Source organism: Diceros bicornis, chromosome 8, assembly GCF_020826845.1.
Source record: "Diceros bicornis minor isolate mBicDic1 chromosome 8, mDicBic1.mat.cur, whole genome shotgun sequence".
NCBI lineage: Eukaryota > Metazoa > Chordata > Mammalia > Perissodactyla > Rhinocerotidae > Diceros > Diceros bicornis.
Genome location: NC_080747.1, coordinates 80,640,901 through 80,662,376, shown reverse-complemented (window position 1 = coordinate 80,662,376; position 21,476 = coordinate 80,640,901).

Genomic DNA, 21,476 nt, shown 5'->3' with positions numbered 1-21,476 from the left:
AGTGGTGCATTTGTCACCAGGGATGAATGGACACTGACATGTCATTATCGTCCAAAGTCATACTTTACATTGGGTTTCACTTTTGGTGTTGCACATCCTATAGGTTTGGGTAAATGTATAATGATGTGTATCTACCATTGTAGTATCATAAAAAGTAGTTTCGCTGCCCTAAAATCCTCTCTGCTCCACCTATTCATTTCTTTCTTCCTCTAACCCCTGGCAACCACTGATCTTTTATTGTCTCCATAGTTTTGTCTTTTCCAGAATGTCATATAGTTGGAATCATACAGTATGTAGCCTTTTCAGATTGGCTCCTTTTCACTTATTAATATGCATTTAAGGTTCCTCCATATCTTTTCATGGCTCAGTAATTCATTCCTTTAGTGCTAAATATTACTCCATTGTCTGGATACCACAGTTTATTTATCCATTCACCTACTGAAGGACGTTTTGGTTGCTCTCTATCCTTTTTTGCTCTGCATGTGCCACTGTTTTTATTTATAAGATCAAATTTTTCATGTTTGTTTATTCTTTTTCTTTACGTGTGTCTTAGGCATATGATAGCTTTCTCTCACTATATGATAAACATTAACATACCATTCTTTCTTTTTTTCTTCTTTTTTTTTTTTTTAACATCTTTCAAACCAAAACATTTATTAAAGACCTCATACCACAGATTAGAAAACATAATAAGCATTTAGGCCTGAGTAGTACTTCATAGTTTAAAAATACTTTTGTATACATCATTCCATTTAATCAATACAACAACCCTATATGACAGGGTATAATTTTACTATTTTATAGATCAGGAAATAGAAGTTCATATAGATTAAACTACTTGTTCAAAGCCATAAATACCCTGTATTAGTTTCCAAGGGCTGTCATAATAGCCCTTGGTGGCTTAAAATAACAGAAATTTATTCCTTCACAGTTCTGGAGACCACAAGTCTGAAATCGAGGTGTCAGCAGAGCCATGCTCCCTCTGAGAGCACTAGAGGAGAATCCTTTCTTGCCTCTTCTATCTTCCGGTAGCCCCAGGAATTCCTTGAATTGTGGAAGCATAACTGCAATCTCTGCCTCTATCTTCACATGGCCTTCTTTGTCTCTGCATGGCCCTCTCTAATAAGAGAGGGCATTTATCCTAGATTTAGGGCCCACCCTAATCCAGGATGATCTCATCTCAATACCCTTAATTTAACCATCTCGGAAAAGACCATTTTCCCAAATAAGGTCACATTCACAGCTTCTGGGTGGATATATCTTTTTTTGAGGGGGGTGGAGGGGCGCATAATTCAACCCACTACATATACGTATACTAATAATAGACATACTAAGACTTGAACCTATGTATTCACCCTCTAAATCCAATGCTATTTATTTATTTCCAGGCTTCAAAAACTATTTATGACAAGATAGATCAGGATATTTTAAAGTAAGTTTCATCCACTTAGATATGGTGAAATTAAATTTGGGCAGGTCAGAGAAAAATTACATTGCCATTCTATCATTGCGTTTTTACTAGGTCTAGGTGTTGTGCTAATGAATTGAATGTATATAATAAATATATTATTTCATTTAATTCTCACAACAATGGTGTAATATATACCTTATTCTAACTTTATAGATAGAGACATTAGCTGGGCTAAGTAATATGCCAAAGCCACAAGTTGGTAAACAGGGTAATGAAATTGGTACCCTGATCTGTTCACTACAAAAGCCGTTCATAATACCATACTGAACTCGATTTATTCCACTTCATATCTTGAGTATAGTCATATGTTAGATGTCTTATAAGCTCTCAAAGTCAGTTTGTCCAGAGTGACAATTCTCTTTAAACTACTCAATGTCTTCTAGTAATTCCGAGCTCACCTTCCGTCCCCGTATCCTCCTGTTTTTTGCACTCCATCCAAACAATCTCCCTTTCAGATTCTTTAAACGCATCATAGTCCCTCTTGCCACAGGCCCTTTTCACATGTTTATTCATCAGTCTGACTCTCTTTTGTATGCTGTTTCTAATAGAAGCAGAGGTTTCTCAGAATCTGATAGTAGAAGTGGGTACCATTGCTAGTACCTCATTCAACATTGTAGTAGTAGACATAGTACAACTATAATAAAATCTCACAATCAAAAAGACTGGTTTTATATGGAAATACTTTATATAATCTGGCATAGTAGGAAAATTTTAATACATGATTATTTTTCAGTAAAATTGTCAATACTTAAGTACAACACAATCTTAGATATTATAAACAAAAAATTTATGAAATTATTTCTAACATATCTTGTGTTTCTTTTAATATCACCAAACTTGTGAAGCATTTTTTTTCTATTTAGAAACAAAAAGTGTCTTCAAATTCTAAACAAATGCATAAATCATTTTCCTTTGTAAAAGTTTCACTACTATTGTAGTAAGGATTCAAGTCAGTAATGTAAAATAAAATATGCACTCCAAATGAACTAAAGACCATTCGATAATGATGAGGAGTTTCTTCTTTAATCATAAGTAAATGCTTAATCTCTTTGCTCAGTTCTTTGGAGACGTATTGGTGGCCGAAACAGATCAGATAACTGCCTGATGGAGCTGGCATTTTAGTAGAGAGACATTAACTTTACTTGTTATAACTTTGGCAATGTTGATGCTCCCTCTATTTTTATTTCCCTGCCTCCATCAACATTATGCTTTGCTAATTTTCCTCCTATCTGTCTGGGTACTTTTTCTTAGTCTCCTTTTTCACCACATGTTGTAAGGGTGATATTTCTCAGAGCTCTTTCCTATGTTCCTTTCTCTTCTCATTTTACATATTTTTCTCAAGGATAGTCTATCCAGACTAGTATTGTAGGTGAGGAAAAAAATAATTTTCTTTCTATCCTTCTAACTTCTCAGCTGGGTCCCCTAAGACCGTTTAACAGAAGAAAAACAAATAGAAGTTTATTAACATGTAACCTCATGTACACATGGGAGAGAATCAGGGAAAAATGAGTTAACTCAAAGCAGTGGCTTAGAACTCAGGCTTATATAGCATTGTCAACAAATAACAATAAATTTGTGGAGAAATAGCAGGACAAAGGAAAGCAGTTTTAGGCTTCCAAGAGTGGCAAGATGTGGGAAGGTATGTATATGGAGGGAAGCTAATAGTAGATAAAGGCTAGATCGTAGAGTTTGTTGTGTAAATTCCTGTGGTGCTATCTCCAGGCTGATGGGGTCTAAAGGTTTGTCCTTCCTGGTAGAGAGGGGAGCACAGACACCTTTGTAAATATATGTCCTGCTTTTAGGCAAATGGTGAGCAGGCAGGGAGTTTTTCTTGTATCTGCTTCTTCTCATTTGCCCTTAGCTCAAAATAATCCTTATACCAAAGTGGAATATTTTGGAGTGGCGTATGCTGCCATCCTTCATTAGACAGCTAAATATTCATATTCAAGGAGCTCTCTGGCCTGACTTCTGGGACCACGTATTTAACTGCCTCCTGACATCTCAGTTGGAATACTTGTAGGCAACTCTAACTCTGTGTATCTCTACACCTTCCCCTACCCCCAATTCATCTTCTGCTTTGGTTTTCCTGTTTGAGCAAATGGTGCCAGACTTGAACCTGGGAGTTATTTGTCCTTTTTCCTCACTGTGGATTCTCCATTCAATCAATTAGAAACTTATTGATTCTACCTTCTAAATATTTCTCTAACGTATCTGCTTCTATTAATTCTCAAGATCAATACCTTATCCATAATTATCTATTCCATAGAAGCTGTATAAACTCCCAGCCTTCAGTCTATCTGATCATCCCCCACCCATAGTCTATGCTCCACATTGCAGTTGAGTCCTTTATAAAGTAAAAATTTAATTATTCATTTCTACTGCTTTAAAACCACTCAAGAGTTTCTTGTGTCTCTCAGGATAAAATGCAAACCCTTATTGTAGCATGCGTGACCCGGCCCTTCTCATTTTAGTTTTGGTATACTGAACTTCTTTCATTTGTAAGCTTGTACCACATAACTGATTCTGTTGAACGAACTAGCCCTGCTGCCCTTCACTTGAGTAATATCTTTTAGCTCCCTGCATTAGGAATCAGGTAATCCAGAAAGCTTTACCTGATGCTGTAAATTTGGATGTGTCTCTTCTATATGTTCCCATATCATCATATACTCATATATTTCCTCTGTTGTATCACTTCTCACACTAAAGTGTAACTGCATGGGGGTTGGCTTGATGAAGTTAGGGACAATGTCTTTCCTGTTCATCAGTTTGTTTCCAGCGTCTAGCACAATTACTGGCATAGGTAGGTGTTATTTAGTGAATGAGTGATTATAATCTCTTGATTTACGCTTTTTCAATGACATCTACTTAATTTTAAATCTATTTCTTTATAAGAATTGGCAAGTGGATTTTTAAAAGTTCTGTGTTTTAGAAGCACTAGATGCAAATAATTAGATCCATTTTGCTTGTCAGGTTGAAACAGCAATCTTTTTTTCCCTCCACTTTCTTTTCTTTCTCTATACTGCAAAGTATAGAAACAGTCAAAGGAAAAATTATCTGTCTGCTTCTAACTGATCATATTATTTAATATACTGCATTTCATCTTCAGATATAGCTATAAGCCATTATTTTAAAATAATGTCTGCTAATCTTATTCTGTCATTTTATTTGCCTAGATGATACAATACGCTTTACAATGGATTTTTCATAGAAGGACATTGTTAAGAACCAATATACTCTTATTTGTAATATTTGTATACCTCCTAATGTAATTGGATTATATTTTTTCTATTACTAGCAAATGGTCTTTAGAAATACAGGCAAATTAGAGTGTTCAATTGGTTTTGCCATTAGTATTCATTATTTTATATACTATTACATGTCCTTTTAATTTTTCCCTTTCTCAACTAAATGTATCCTTTAATCTTTTATCATAAAGAGTGCTTCATTTTCCTTGTAAGTATAATAGTTTCTCATTGCTTTCTGGTTCTCTATTTTTTTCATATAGCCCCCTAAAGATGATATGACTAAGATGACTACCGTGGTACTATAGTTAAGATAAAGAGATATTATTGATTCATAAAATGAGGTATTATAGCATATGTGTCCTATTCTGGCCTCTTTTAATATGGTTTAATACCTCATTCCATTTTTATTGTCTCTGTGTAGTGAACAAATATCTTCATTGAATTGCACAAAGAGATATATAAATCTTATTCCTGAGAAAATTACATTTAGTTCAGAGCTCATCAATGTGTATGAGTAATTTGAATTTATTTTTCAAATGTGCTTTGCCTTTACGTATTTTAAATGAATTTTACCAACCTTTGTGTTTCTTAATTATCTTATATTGTTAGGTCTTTTGGAATTCAACCAATTTCCCTAAACTCAAGAAAATTAAAATATATGTTTTCTGGAAATTTTAAAACTTCACTTTCTTTTCCAGATCATTAAAAAAAGTTTTGAATAGGAGACACAGTTCTGGATCCTAGACTAACCCTGCTAATTAACCTGTTTGCTTCCTGAGGATTTGGAACTTATTTCCACTCAATTTCTACCACTTCACTTGGTTTTAATGGTTTTGTGCTATCCCTGGTGGGTAGAGGGATCTGAGCAAATCATTTTCAATCTCATTGCTTAACATTTTTATTCATACCAAATCCTGTGAAAGTTAACATCAAGGACATCCTTAAAGTGTAAAGCTCCTAGGAGCTGTGTGTAAAAAAGGCAGTTGTTTACAGCTAGTAAACCCATTCCCAAATCCTCTTCCAGCTCTTTTTTATAAGCTAGTGCTTCTTAAATTTTAGAATTTATAGAGAATAACCAGGGGAGAATGTTGAAAATGTAGATTCCTGTGCCTCCTCTTGGATCTGCTGAATCAGAATCCAGCGTGGTTTGGCTGGCTGACTTTACCCTTGTAAGAAAAAGCCTAGATGAATCCCAGTTGTCTAACCTTTGCTCCTCAGAGTCTTGTCCAAGGACTAGAAGAATCAGCATCACCTAGGAGTTTGTTAGAGATGCAGAGTCTCGGACCTCCTCCCAGGGCACTGGATCAGAATCTGAATTTTTGACACTACTCTTAGAGGTTGTTTGCCATTAAAATTTGAGAAGCACTCTATAAACCACAATTTAAGAAACATTGTAGTAAGAGAACTATCAGATGTTATTTATTTCCAGCTATAGATTTCATTTCCTTCTCAACCCCCTTCTCTCCTCCAGCATTTACCGGTTTACCTTGATCTAGGCCTTGCAGATCATTGGATACTGAACTATATGCTGTACGTAAATGATTCTTGCCTGACAGAACTTGATATCTAGGACATTGTGTTTAGCTTCCCTTCATAATTTTTAGTAAGATTTAGGTAGAGATTAGGCACTATGTCTCCTTTATCCTGGTGTGTTCAAGAAAAAATTGCTCATTATTCTTGTTAAAGACAATAAAGAAGACTTTATTCAACAGGGACTACTGCAATGGGGTTTTGCAGTAGGGGAGAGAGATTGAGCTCAATTCCAAATACAACAAGGACAAGTGGAGATTTATACCAAGGAGCAGGGTAGGGGTCAGTGGCTGGAAAATTACCGGGAGGAAACATCAGACTAGGGAGATTTTTCCTAGACCAACTCAATAGGGTTCTTGCTGAAGGCAGGCCAGGGTGGTAAGATATTGAAAGCAGTGGATGAGGAATTTGATCAGATATCCAGAGTGATAATATACCAAGAGTGGGGTATTCAATTAAACTGATTCAGCAGGTTTCTTGCTAAAACTGAACAAAGTGGGCCGAAGACAGAGGCCAAGGTTGGGGCCTACTCAAAAAGAGGACTCAAAAGAACCTGGCTCACTTTTGGTCAAGGAGAGCGTCTCTGTCAGGTGTTGCACACGTGTTTCATAGCCTTTAATATGTTGGGAAATTTTAAAAGCCTTGTTAATTTCCTGTTTTCATAATATTCTGGCTTCTTGGAAAATTGCCTGGTCTTCATTTTTCTTACATATTTTTTAGAACAGCTTAGTTTTAACCTTTATTGTGAAAACTCGGATAAGAAAGTTCTATCTTTATAAATAACCGAGTTTCAGTTGAGATTGTGATTACACAATATGATAGATAACCATTTGACCCTTTGTAAAAATAATGTAAGCAAGCGTGTGTTTTTAATTATATACTTTGCATTTTAGTTAGTAAATTTATTATCGTTCTACTTATATTTTGTATTTTATTGTCTATCTCAAAAGTCCCAATTCATATGAATGTGTGGATTTTGACTTAAAACTAAAAGCTTAAGTGGAAGCCTACACATTTAACTAGAGATGTATTGATATGAAAATTGAGTTGTATGCAAACTAATTAAATATTTTTTAAAAGTGAACTTACATTTAATACATACCATAATTATGCTCATAAATGAAATAAAAAAAATAAAATGAAGCAGAAGAAGGTGTTTGTTATTTACAAGTCACCCTGAGGATTTCTGAGAGTCGTTCTGCATTCAGTGGCTTTTCAAACACATAAGAATGGTGCTAAGTAATAATTTGGGGGATGCCACATCAAGGGAATTAGGATTTAGCTAAATAGTTCAGTATTGAAAACCAAAAAAATATATAGAAGTATAAGAAGGTGGAGGGAAAGACTTGAGCCTGATAAACTTCAGAAGCTGCTGGGAAGGGTAGAAAGAAGGAGACATGGAAGCTGGGAGTAAAGAGGGAAGTTTTGAATAGAAGAGAAATATTGTTAATTATCATTAAATTGTCTGCTCTCTACTCGGCAATGTACCTTCTCTTTTATAACTCTACCAAGATATTCAGTGAAAACTACATTGCTGCCTCTTACTGCTTTGTAGAAAAGATTTGTAATTTGGAAATGTTAAGTGTTGAGTTTTGTTTTAAGTATATAGTTGTGATGATATAGGCCTTCTTTAGATATTCTTCCTTCCATAAGCTCATGTAGGTTTATGCTCATGTGAGGTTTTAAAAATATGGCTCTAAAATTCAGTTCTCCTTTAATCTAAAGGGTATGCCTATTATTTTTGTATTACTACTTTGCAAAGAATACTACTCTATTTTTGCTACATTTATTCTTTTATTTTGTTGATTGAAAATCATGATGATCATAGATTTGAAAGGGAAAATGAGGGTCAAGTATAACTTCTTGCCTATATCAGAAGCCCCTCTCCTGACAGTTTGTACTCCACTCGTTTAATTCCTGATATTTCACTGGACAGCTCTAATTGCTGCAGTCTGTTTATGTTACACAATTCCCTCTGCATAACTTTCTTCAATTTTTCTAGTTCTCTACAGCAGTTTATACAGCTGCTGTGTTTCCTTTATGAATGTCCTTTGAATATTTGAAGATAGCTCTACTATTCCCATTGTCCTTTTAAAAATTACTTGATCTGTTTATCCTAACCTTCTTTCAACCTGTGAATCCCACAGTAAAGCACAGTAGTATACATATATATATATATAATCTGAAAGCTCTGCTACTCAGTGGTACTGTTATCTGAATCTTAACCATACGCTTTTATGGATATCTCTATAGATTCCATTAGCTTTGAGACCATGCATTCTGAGATAGTGACTTAATGTAATTAAATGGAATTGTATCTTTATAATTTTGTATGAATAGAGGTCTGTTTTTTAATTTATTTTCTGGTGTAGTATATTCGCTTAGTTAAATTTGTTAAGCAGTTATTTTATAAATATGTTTAATTTTAAGTTAGAATTCCCATGACCTCTTTGCAGAGTTTCCTTTTAGATAAATCAAATTATATTATGATTGAGACAAAAGGCTTTACAGTTTTGTCTCTTTTGGAAGTGTTTCTCTTTGAAGTATACTGATGTGTGGGCAGTGAATCATATGCATTAAGGGCACTGCTAATCATGCTTATGTTTGAGTGTTACCGGGACCTGCTGATGCCAACCATCTCTGTGTGTAATAAGTTCCACAGGTGATTTTTACTAAAATTTGATAACCCTTAAAAGACATTACTTATGATCTCAAGAAGATTGGATCAAGGTTAAGGGTCATATACTCAATTTATTATTTTACAAATAAAATTATATAAATCTTGTGTATCTGAAACTGTGAAGGAAGTGGTGGCTTTAGTAAATAATGTATAATTTTGGTTATCACATAAATCTAGGCAGGACATTTTCCCCCACTGGAATTTTGCCGGCCAATATAGTAAACTAAATAAACAAGACAAAAATATCAGGCAAAATGAAGGCTTGTATAATTATCTGGCATTGATAAATTATACATTTATGAATAATTAGGATTATATGGTTTCTAAAAATCCTTTGAGCATTACATTTTATTACTACATTAAAACTGTATTCTCAGAGTAGAAGCAGAAGCTACTTTAGGTAGTAAAATTGACTCTGTAGACTTACGTGACTTTCTCTTTTCACAAGTGTATTTCTAAGCTGTAAGCAATCAGTCCAACTCTTTAATAAGTCAGAAAAATTGATTGATTTCTTTCCACATATTTCTGCCAAAGGAAGTTTCTTCTTTCTACACTAAATTTCTTTTCCAGACAACTATGCCTCAAGTGGTATAAGAAAGCCCCTAGACCATTTATTAGTGTCTGTTAATGAAGAGTCCTAAACCTGACAACTTGTTTTCCAGAGTGAACTTCTAGAGAATATATTTACATGAGAATTCAATGGGCCTTCTCGGAAAACAAAGGATAGGAACTGATGACTATGTATGAAGCACTAGAACTAATACCCTCAAGAAGAGAAGGTGGAAAAGGACACCCTCTATCTTTTCCAGGGATGTTCTGTGTGGGCAGATAATTCATGTTAAGCTAGGAGAAAAGTTTAAGATATTTGGATGCCACGGTGGGAAACTTCTTGGATTATCAGCAGGGAGAGAGGCTGTTGGGTGTGCCTTTTGATTTAGCCACAGGGCTACGGCATCCCATGTTGTCCGTGTTTTGTCTAAGAGGAGAAGCTACAAATTAGAATAATATTCAATCTTCTCAACCTGTGTTTCAAACCTCTACATAATCTGACTCCTACCTGGTTTTGGATTACTCTCTTCTTCACTTAGTGTTTCAGCCACAATGAATTTTCTTCTTTTTGGCTTGAGGAAGATTTGCCCTGAGCTAATGTCTGTGCTAATCCTCCTCTATTTTGTATGTGGGACGCCACCACAGCATGGCTGCTGATGAGCAGTGTAGGTTTGTGCCTGGGAGCTGAACTTGGGCCGCTGAAGCAAAGTATGCTGAACTTAACCACTAGGCCATGGGGCCAGACCCACAATAACTTTTGAATGACTTTCTTCTAGTTATTATTGTTCCCCCATAGGCTCATCCCTTTATGTCTTTTTGTTTTTTTAAATTTCCCTCCTTTTCTTTATTTTTCCCCCAGTTTTATAGAGATGTAATTGACATAAAACCCTGTGTAAGTATAAGGTGTACGATGTGTTGATTTGATACCTTTATATATTGCAAAATGATTATCACCATAGCATTAGCTAATGCCTCCATCATGCTACATAATTACCCTTTCTTTTTTGTAGTGAGAACACTTAAGATCTACTCTCTTAGCAACTTTCAAGTATATAATACACTATTATTAACTATAATCACTCTGCTGTACATTAGATCCCCAGAACTTATTCAACTTACAACTGGAAGATTGTACTCTTTAACCAATATCTTATCTCCTCATCGCCCCCACCTCCCCAGCCCCTGGTAACTGCCATTCTAATCTGTGTTTCTATGAGTTCAGCTTTTTTAGATTCCACATATAAGTGATATCATACTGTGTTTGCCTTTCGCTGTCTGACTTATTTCACTTAGCATAAGGCCATCAAGTCCATCCATGTTGTCACAAATGGCAGGGTGTCCTTCCTTCTCATGGCTGAATAATATTCCATTGTGTATGTGTGTGTGTGTGTGTGTGTGTGTGTGTGTGTGTGTGTGTATATCTCATATGTTTTTATCCATTTATGCTTTGATGGAGACTTAAGTTGTTTCCATATCTTGGCTATTGTCAGCAATGCTGCAATAAACATGGGAGTATAGATATCTCTTCAAGAAAATCATTTCATTTCCTTTGGATATATACCCAGAAGTGAGATTGTTGGATTATATGGTAGTTCTGTTTTTAGTTTGTTTAGTAACCTGCATCCTGTTTTTCATAGTGGCTTCACCAATTCACATTCACAGCAATAGTGCACAATGGTTCCCTTTTCTCCATATCCTTGCCAACACTCATTATCTCTTATCTTCTTGATGATAGTCATTCTAACAGATGTGAGGTGATGTATCATTATGGTTTTGATTTGCATTTCCCTGATGATTGGCGATGTTCAGCACCTTTTCATGTACCTGTAGGCCATTTATATGTTTTCTTTGGAAAAATGTCTGTTCAGTTTCTCTACCATTTTTTTTTCAGTTCTGTTGAGTTATACTTGATATACAGCACTGTATAAATTTAAGGTGTACAACATAATGACTTGACTTACATGTATTGTGAAATGATTGCCACAATAAGTTTAGTTAACATCCATCATCTCATATAGATACCAAAAAGAGGAAAAAATGTTTTTTTTCTTGTGATGAGAACTCTTAGGATCTACTTCTAAACAACTTTCAGATATACCATATAGCAGTATTAGCTATACCTGTCATGCTGTACATTACATTCCCAGTACTTATTTATCTTATAACTGGAAGTTTGTACCTTTTGACCACCTTCCTCCAATTCCTTCACCCCTCATTCCTCACCTCTGGTAACCATAAATCTGATCTCTTTTTCTATGAAGATTATTTTTTTTAAGATTTCATATGTAAGTGAGATCATACAGTATTTATCTTTCTCTGTATGACTTATTTTACTTAGCATAATGCCCTCAAATTCCATACATGTTATCGCAAATGGCAAGATTTCTTTCTTTTTTATGGCTGAATAATATTCCCTTGTATTTATATATAACACATCTTCTTTATCCACTCATCTATTGATGGGCACTTAGGTTGTTTTCATATCTTGGCTATTGTAAATAATACTGCTATGAACATAGGGGTGCAGATATCTCTTGGACATAGTATTTTCATTTCCTTCAGATATATTCCCAGAAGGGAAATTGCTAGATCATATAGTAGTTCTATTTTTAATTTTTTGAGGAAACTCCATATTGTTTTCCATAGTGCTGTACCAATTTACAATCCCACCAACAGCGCATAAGGGTTCCCTTTTCTCCTGATCCTCATCAGCGTTTATCTCTTGTCTTTTTGATGATAGCCATTCTAGCAATTGTGAGGTGATATCTCATTGCAGTTTTGATTTGCATTTCCCTAATGATTAGTGATGTTGAGCACATTTTTGTGTACCTATTGGCCATTCATATATCTTCTTTGGAAAAATGTCTACTCAGGTCCTTTGCCCATTTTTTTAATCCGATCATTATTATTATTTTGCTGTTGAGTTGTATGAGTTCTTTATTTTGGATATTAACCCCTTATCAGAAATATGATTTACAAACATTTTCTCCTATTCTGTAGGTTACCTTTTCATTTTGTTGATGGTTTCCTGTGCTGTGCAGAAGCTTTTGAGTTTGATGTAGTCCCACTTGTTTATTTTTTTCTCACCTTTGCTTCTGATCAAATTCAAAAAATCATTGCCAAGACCAATGTAAAAGAGCTTACCCACACTGTTTTCTTCTACAAGTTTTATGGTTTCAAGTCTTATATTCAAGTCTTTAATCCACGTTGAGTTGCATTTTGTGTGTGGTATAAGATAGGGGTTCAGTTTCTGTTTTTCACATCTGGCTGTCCAGTTTTCCCAGCAACATTTATTGAAGAAATTATCCTTTTCCCATTGTGTATTTTTGGCTTCTTTGTTGTAAATTAATTGACCATATATGCATGGATTTATTTCTAGGCTCTCTGTTGTGTTTCATTGGTTTATGTATCTGTTTTTATGCCAATACATACTATTTTGATTACTATAGCTTTGTAACATAGTATGAAATCAGGAAGTGTGATGCCTCCAGCTTTGCTCTTCTTTATCAAGATTGCTTTGGCTATTTGGGGTATTTTGTGGTACAATATAAAGGATCTAGATGTCTGTTTCTTTCTCTAGGTTAGGGAAGTTTTCAGCCATTATTCCTTTGAGATAGCTTTCTGCCCCTTTTTCTCTCCTTAGGTCCCTTAAGCTGTCATCACTCTTTTTCATTCTTTTTTGTTTTTGTTCCTCTGATTGGATGAATTCCACTCCTCTGTCCTCAAGTTCACTGATCCTTTCTTCCACTTCATCCAGTCTGATATTGAACCCTTCTATTGAATTTTTAAGTTCACTTATTAGATTATTCAGCTCTGTGATTTCTGTTTGGTACTTTTTAATAATTTCTGTCTCTGTTGGAACTCTCACTTTGTTCATGGATTTTTCTCCTGACTTTGGTGAGCATTTTTATGACCATTATTTTGATTCTCTATGAGTCTCCATTTCATTAAGGTCTGTTTCTGTAGTTTTTATCTTGTTCTTTTATTTGTAACATATTCCTTTGTTTCTTCATTTTCCTTGACTTTTTGTGTTGATTTCTATGTATTAGATAAAACAACCACCTCTCCCAGTCTTGACAGAGTGGTCTTGTGTAGGAGATGAACCTCATCAATCAGCCCAGCCCATGCTCCTGCTTGTCTCTCAAAACTTTATGATTGTCCAATCTTCTTTCTTTGTCTTACGGGCTCCCGGTAGTTTGAGGATGTTCCAAGATCCATCAGCATCCCAAAAGGGTGGATCACGGTCAGCACCTAGATGCAGGCCAGTTGGAAGCAGGGAAAGTATGTAGTTAGGTTTTTCCCACTGCACTAGGCCCAGGAGTATAGCTGTGTGTGTGTGTGTGTGTGTAGGGGGTGCATTGAACCTATTAAGAACCTCTTTATTTGCTACAGTCTTATGGGACTCCTGAATGGAAGCTCTGTTGGCTCTCAGAGCCAGACAATCTGGGGACCTGTCATTTGGGCAGTAGCTGCAAAAGCTGGGGTGCAGAAGTTTGTATAAACTCCTTCCAGGGAGATACTGGTGACTTGGGGCAAGAGGGAGGGAGAGGGTGAGGGAGGTGTCCACTGGCTTCCCTGTTCTCAGGTGAGGGTCACAGTCAGCCCCTAGATGTGTGCTGCATTAGAAGCCTGACCTTCAGGCAGCAGCTTTTTTTTTTTTTTCAGTGAGGAAGATTGGCCCTGAGCTAACATCCACTGCCAATCTTCTTCTTTTTGCTTGAGGAAGATTGTCCCTGAGCTAACATCCATGCCCATCTTCCTCTATTTTGTATGTGGGGCACTGCCACAGAGTGGTATGTAGGTCTGTGCCCGGAATCTGAACTCATGAACCCCAGGCCGCTGTAGTGGAGCATGCGAACTTAACCACTATGCCACCGGGCTGGCCCCCAGGCATCAGCTTTTAAAGTATGCAAATAGACCCTATTCAGGGAAAGACCAGGAGGTGGGCATTTTTTGCCAGTTGCCTTGTGCTGAGCCCTGGGGTCACAGCCACAGAGAGTGCTTGCTCCTGTTGACTGCTTCTTTGTTTGCTCTGGTCTTGTGGATCTCGTGGGCTCAACCCCCAATGGCTTTCACAGAGAGGTGTTTGGGGGTCCTGTCTCTTGGGTAGGAGTCTTCAAAGTTGGGGTGCTAGATGTGGCATCTAAACTCTTCACTCTTCAGAAAGAAGCTGGGAGTTGGGATGCACCCAACTGCCAATTGGCCCCCAACCATATGGTGCCATGCTGGGTCTGGGGTTCATGGTGAGAGTGTGCTCAGCCTTTCCTACCCATTTCAGTGTGTGTATTTTCTCATTCACCTAATGTGTAGGAGTTGCGGAGCTAGTTTCTGGATTTCTTTCAGAAGAAATGGCTCCGTGTGTAGCTTTTTATTTGGTGTGTCCATGGAAGGAGGAAAGTTCAGGAGCCTCCTATGTCACCATCCTTAAAGACCACCCTCCTTCAGGTCTTTAGTGTCTCTGCTCAACTATGAATTCCTCAGAGAGACTTTTCCTTTGAGCTCAATCTAAAGTAGCTTTTATAATGTTACCCTATAATATTTTATTCATGGTATTAAATACTATCTGTGTTTATTTGTTTTATTAATTAACTTATTTAATTATTTTCTTTCTCCCTCTACTACTACTTAAGATTTGTAAGAACAGGTATATATGATATATGTGTATTATATATTATACATATACATGTATTATATATTATTATAATATGTAATATTATAATATGTAGTTCAATGATTGATTCACTTACTCCATCCGTCAGTTTGGATTCTACATATAAAATATTCTACATTGTTTTTGGTTTTTATATCTATGTAAATATTTTATATGTAGAACCCAAACTGACGGATGGAGTAAGTGAGTCGCTCAAAGAACTACACTTTACTCTTTACTCCTTCAATATTTGAATAAGAAAGAATTTACAAAAAAATCTAACAATAATTTATAGAATTCAGGTTTTTTAGAAAATATTATTTAGGCATTTCCTAGTAATTTCATATGTAAATTTTTGACATGAAAATTTTAGCACTGTGGTTACATAGACTTTTATATTATTTTAATCCAGTGATAATAATACACTTGCTTTATCTAATAGAAGTATATTTAGTAATTTTAGAGAGTTGAAAGGTCGTAGTTCAAAATATATTTTTATCTTGTCATATTTCTTAAATTTTTAGTATATTTACATTTCCAACTTAAAATTTTCGTGTGACCTATAAAAGAATTTGAAATACATTAGTTTATTTGATTTATTTTACTACCAACAAAATCAGGATTGTATTCCCTTTACTTTTAAAGAAATTCTTTTTCTTGGATTTTTTAATATCATGACTGTATTCTTTCAAGGAAAACGAAGCAGAAATGTTTTCTGCTATCTGATGATTTAAAGCAGTATTCAAAAGAAAATGAAATAAGCAGCTCTGTTATCACATTACCAAAATAAATGTTCGCTTTCCTCAAGTTAAGAAAATAAGTGGAAAGAGGGCTTCTTGAAAGACATGTTCAAATATAATATATGTTAATTGTACTCGTTACAATGCAGGAGGAAAATGGAACATAAAGGAGTGATAGACGTGATTTGTTACACAAAACTGTGCTCATACAAGGTTAAATTTGATTGAATATGCTTATGCTACTAAAACAATGGATAAGAAAATAAGTTCATTTTTCTAGGGAGATATATGTTTAAGTACACATTATAATAGTAAAAACAAATGCATGTTTGACAAAGTTCAAGAATTGTTTGAATGTTTTATAACTACCCATCTTACTGAGCATACTTTCTTATAGAATTTAGAAAAACAGATAATCATATAAAGAATTAGAACAGTGCATGTTAGGGACTCAAAACACTATTCGTAGAATGAATAAATAAAATAATTAGTGGGAGAATAAACTCATATCTTCAACTTAATATTTATGTTCTCCTAGAATATCAAACTTTTTATTGAATGTAAATGTATTTCTTAATTTATCAAATTACATTTTTCAATGATTTTTATTATTTTTAAATTATTTAGGTATAATTTACATATAATAAAAAGTATTTTAGGGCCAGCCCCGTGGCTTAGTGGTTAAGTGTGCGCGCTCCGCTACTGGCAGCCCGGGTTCGGATCCCAGGCGCGCACTGACGCACTGCTTCTCCGGCCATTGCTGAGGCCGCGTCCCACATACAGCAACTAGAAGGATGTGCAACTATGACATACAACTATCTGCTGGGGCTTTGGGGAAAAAAAAGGAGGAGGATTGGCAGGGATGTTAGCTCAGAGCCAGTCTTCCTCAGCAAAAAAGAGGAGGATTAGCATGGATGTTAGCTCAGGGCTGATCTTCCTCACAAAAAAAAAAAGAAGCATTTTAAATATACAGTTCAGAAGTTTTGACAAATGTAAACACTCATGTAGCCACCATTCTAATCAAGATATGTAACATTTCCTACATGCCAAAATATTCCCTAATGCTCCTCTGCAATCTGTTCCCCTTGCTTGCCCCAAGGACAGGAAACCTCTGATATTTGACATTGTAAAGAAGCAGTTCCATTATCTCTGGCTTGTATTGTTTCTGTTCTGAAGTAGATAGTTGTTCTTGTTCTGATGTGCATGATGTGCCCTTTTTTCTCTGATTTCACATATGCTCTTTTATATTGTTTAAGATTATGAACCTTGGTGATGTTTTATGTTTATCTTGCTTCAGGTTTGTTGAACTGCTTAGGTCTTAGCATTTGTATTTTGTGAAAATTGGAAATTTTCAGCTATTTTTTATTCAAATATTTTTATGCTCCCCCACTCTGCTTTTCCATCTGAGATTACAGTTACACATATGTTAGACTACTAGATACTGTTCTAGACATCACTGGAACTGTTATTTTTCACCATCTTTTTTTTTTTTCTCTTTGGGCTTCATTTGAATAATTTTTATTGCCTTGTCTTCAATGTCAATGATCTTTCCTTTTGCGGTATCTTTGTGTTTAGCCTGATTATGATTTCTTGAGTTCTTTTATCTGGGAGTTAATGTTTCATATTTTTAAATAAAAATTAGATAAAATAATTTGCCATTAATTATTTAAATATTGTCTCTCTTTTCTTTCTCTTAGACTCATTATATTTACATTTCTTTAAATCTCTAAATATACTTATAATAGCTCTTTAAATGTCCTTGTGTGCCAAATTCATCAACTTAGACATTTCTGGGTTTATATCTATGGGCTGAGTTTTCCCAGTGTGGTGGATCACATTTTCTTGCTTATTTATATGTATAGTAATTTTTGTTTGGATACCAAACATTGTGACTATGATGTTGTTTAATACCTTTTCTTTGAAGAGTTTTTTTATTTTTCTTCAAAGAGTGTTGAGGTTTATTCTGGCAAGCAGCTAATTTACTTGCGGACCAGCTGGGCTTTTTTTTTTTTTTTTTGAGGATTTTTGAAGCCCTTTTTAGGTTAGAATAGCCTTTACTCTAAAATTACTATTCCTACTACTGAGGTGCAACCCTTCTGCATTCTACCAAATGCCCCAGGCATTCAACAAAGTCTCTATACTCTGGCTTGTCTGAAGTTAAACTTCTGTTAGCCCTGGGTGACCTCTGGGCGTTATTCAGGTTATAACTTCTCAGCAATTCTTCTTTCCTGGTAGTTCTTTATATATATTTATGGGGTACTACCATATGCACGCACAGATTACTATTTAGACAAAGACTCAAGGGAACTTATTTGCAGAGGTTTGGAGCTTTTACTCTCTATAGCTCTCTCCTCTCCAATTCTCGGAATCTCAAATTCTAACTGCCTCAGGCTCTCTAACTGCATTGTCAGTGTCCTCAGCGCAGTGAGCCCAACATGCTCTACTTGCATTTTTCCTCCTTGTTCTGGAGTCCAATAATGCCTCCAGACAGAAAGCCCAATAATTACAAGATTAGACTTATTTGTTTCTCTTCTCTCAAATATCACAGTCCTGTTTTGGCTATTTTCCAATGTCTGCAAATAGTAGTTTCATATTTTTCCCACTTCTTAGTTGTTTACTTAGTAGAACTAGTCTGTTACCAGTTGTTAGCCATTCACTTTATTTTTGCTGAAGTATGTCTATGCAAAAACTTTAAGGAAGTTTTGTATAATTTTATCATAAATCAAATAGGTTTATAATTCATTTTTGCTACAGATATTTATACCTAAGTCATAGTTACCAGAATGCACACATTGTTTCTAGGCCAACATGAGCTTAAATATAACCACTCTATTGCAAGACAAAAAGATTTATAAATGAGTTGGCTACTGAAAACAGCCATCTTTAAAATACCTATTGTAACTCTCCCAATAGATGTAAGTGCTGATCCTTTGACCCAAAGTATTTTCAATGTTTAAATTCTATTGCAATTGCAATTTTTTAAAAAAGCATTGAAAATCTGATATTTTCAAGAGGCAGTAAATTATATTAAATAAAAATAAATATTTCATATAAATGCACAAATGAATTTAATATTTATGGTTGGGTTTTCTAAAGCATATAACAGTACAATTTGCAAAATAATAGAGTTGTTCAAATGTTCATCCTTTTGCAAATAATATCTTCAAAGAATCACTCTGATAATTTAGAGAGATGGATCATTTCAATAATGTGGTTTTAGAGAATATAGAAGGATCTCTGATGAAATATAGTTTGTTTTTAATTGTTAAAGTTAATTTTTATATAATGTGCATCTTCTATATAAAGACAAGTCTATAATTTGAAAGTCAGCTTGCTGTTTCACTCAGCAAGTACTTTTGAGGTACTGAAGTTGAATTCATGAAAAGGAAAGACACAAACACAGGCCTCTATTTAAGAAGAATAAAAAAAATTATCATTTTGATGAATCAGTCTGTGATTCTCACAATGTTAGCTTGCTTCAGCTTAGAAGCCCAGTGATTGGTTGTATAAAATTTTTCCAGAGACAAACTCAGAGGTAGAGACCAGAAGACCATTAATAGGAAGAATCTCAGAAGATAATGCTCCAAGAGAGAGGGATGCTATAGGATGAGGGACGTTAGTCCTTCCATTAAAAAAAATAATAATGGACTAGCTTCTTGGAATCTCATTGGAATAAGATGCCTAGGAAAAGAGCATTGCTGATATTTTGAGTTTCAACAAAACAATGAGAAGCAAAGCATCATTAATGTAAAGAGAAGGCTGTAATAACTTGAGGAAGATAAAACAGGGAGCTGCCTGTATGTTGAGAAAAAGAATCATACCAATATAACACCAAATGAATCTTGCTCAACAAAGAAATTTTGAAATTTACTCTCAAGAAAATTAAATTAGCACTAGAAAAATTTGTAGATTTGTTTACTCTGTGTTATAAAGTTGAGACCACCAACCAAAAAAGGAACAAGTCTGGCACAAGTGTAGTGACAAATTTAGAGATTTATTGAAGTAATTTTACTAGAGAGAATGTTAATGGGCACATTAAACAGTTGGTAGCCAAGATTATCTTAATTTCCTTTGCTCCACATTTTTCTAGCTTTTATATTGTAAAATAAGTTGATCTCTTACATATTTTGCTACAGTTCAACTTTTCTAGTATGCTGTGCTGTCTACCTGGAGGCTCCGTTGTCTACTCCTGTCACCAAAACTTGATTACTGTGTTGGATGCCTGATCAGCAGTGGCCTCTTCATTCAGAAAGTCTTCCCTAAACCCTGAACCCGGGTCTGATTCCTCCTTTACAGACTAAGATGTCCTATCTGAGTTTTAATCATGTACTTGTTATTGTGATTATTTTAATCTTGTTTGTCTCCCTCACTCTACTGTAAGTCCCATGCCTTCAGGATCTGATTCTGTATATTTGCCACTATACTGCCAACATCTAGTGCAGTGACTGCCATGTAATAGGTGCCTAAATAAATGAATGTTGAATAAATGACCATAATTTACTGTTGGATGAAATAAGAGAATTACCTCAGCCTAGAGTGGACACACTCACTGACCAATAATTTTTTTCTCTGATGTTAAACAGTATTTTCCCCACCTCTCCAGTTTTACAATGGAATCTGGTGGAAAATCAAATATTACATAGTAAACTATACTGTCATCTAATAATATACATTCTTTTTCTAATAAACAATCATTCTTTTGAAGACTAAGTCTAACAAAAAATTTTTTTGACTATCCGTTCATCCTTTACTATTACTAATTTGCTTATAATCACAAATTACATTTTCATAGCCCCATCTTGAAGGGATATGGGAAGTATATTAAAATAAGAGAACTCATATTTATTGAGCATCTATCATGTGCTTGCTAGGCCTTTATATAATAATTTTTTTACTTGATCTTTATAATTACCCCAAGAAGTATAGATATGGCCTCTATTTTCATAGATGATGAAAATGAGACTGTTTAAAATATTTATCCAGTGGTAAGTAGCAGAGCCTATATTACAATTCAAATCTGTCTTATACCAAAGCTCTTGCATACTCTCTCCAGTCTTCTAGAATATTGAACTAAATTTTTGTTCTGAAAATTTCAGGTTAAGTATCTAAAGCCATAAAATAGTAGGGAAATGTCAAATACCATGTGCTATTTATACAGTGGATAAAAATGCTTTGCATTACATTAAAGTTGTAACTTTAAAGCAGCATGACATTTTAAACTGTTTGACTAGCTGGCTTCTTTAAGGACCTGCTTCACTGTAATGGAGGAAACTCTTCTATTCACATGTGACAAACATCTTAGGTGCTGCAACAGTATATGGTATTTTAAGAAATTAAAATTGTAATATCATGGCTGAAAGGACTTGTGAATGATTATACTTTCCAAACCTCTGCCTTGTGTCATAAGATTGTTTAAATTATTCTCAATTATGTTGAGATGGTCACCAGTTGTCCTTAAAACCCCTCCAGTCTGTACCACTATTTCATTTATTCTTCAGCTGTCCAACCCAAATTTCTGCCAGTCTAATTTAAACCTTTTCATTGTCCATATATAGGACAACTCACTAGCATCTCTCTGTGTGTGTGTGTTTAAATCATCCCTCTTCTCTGA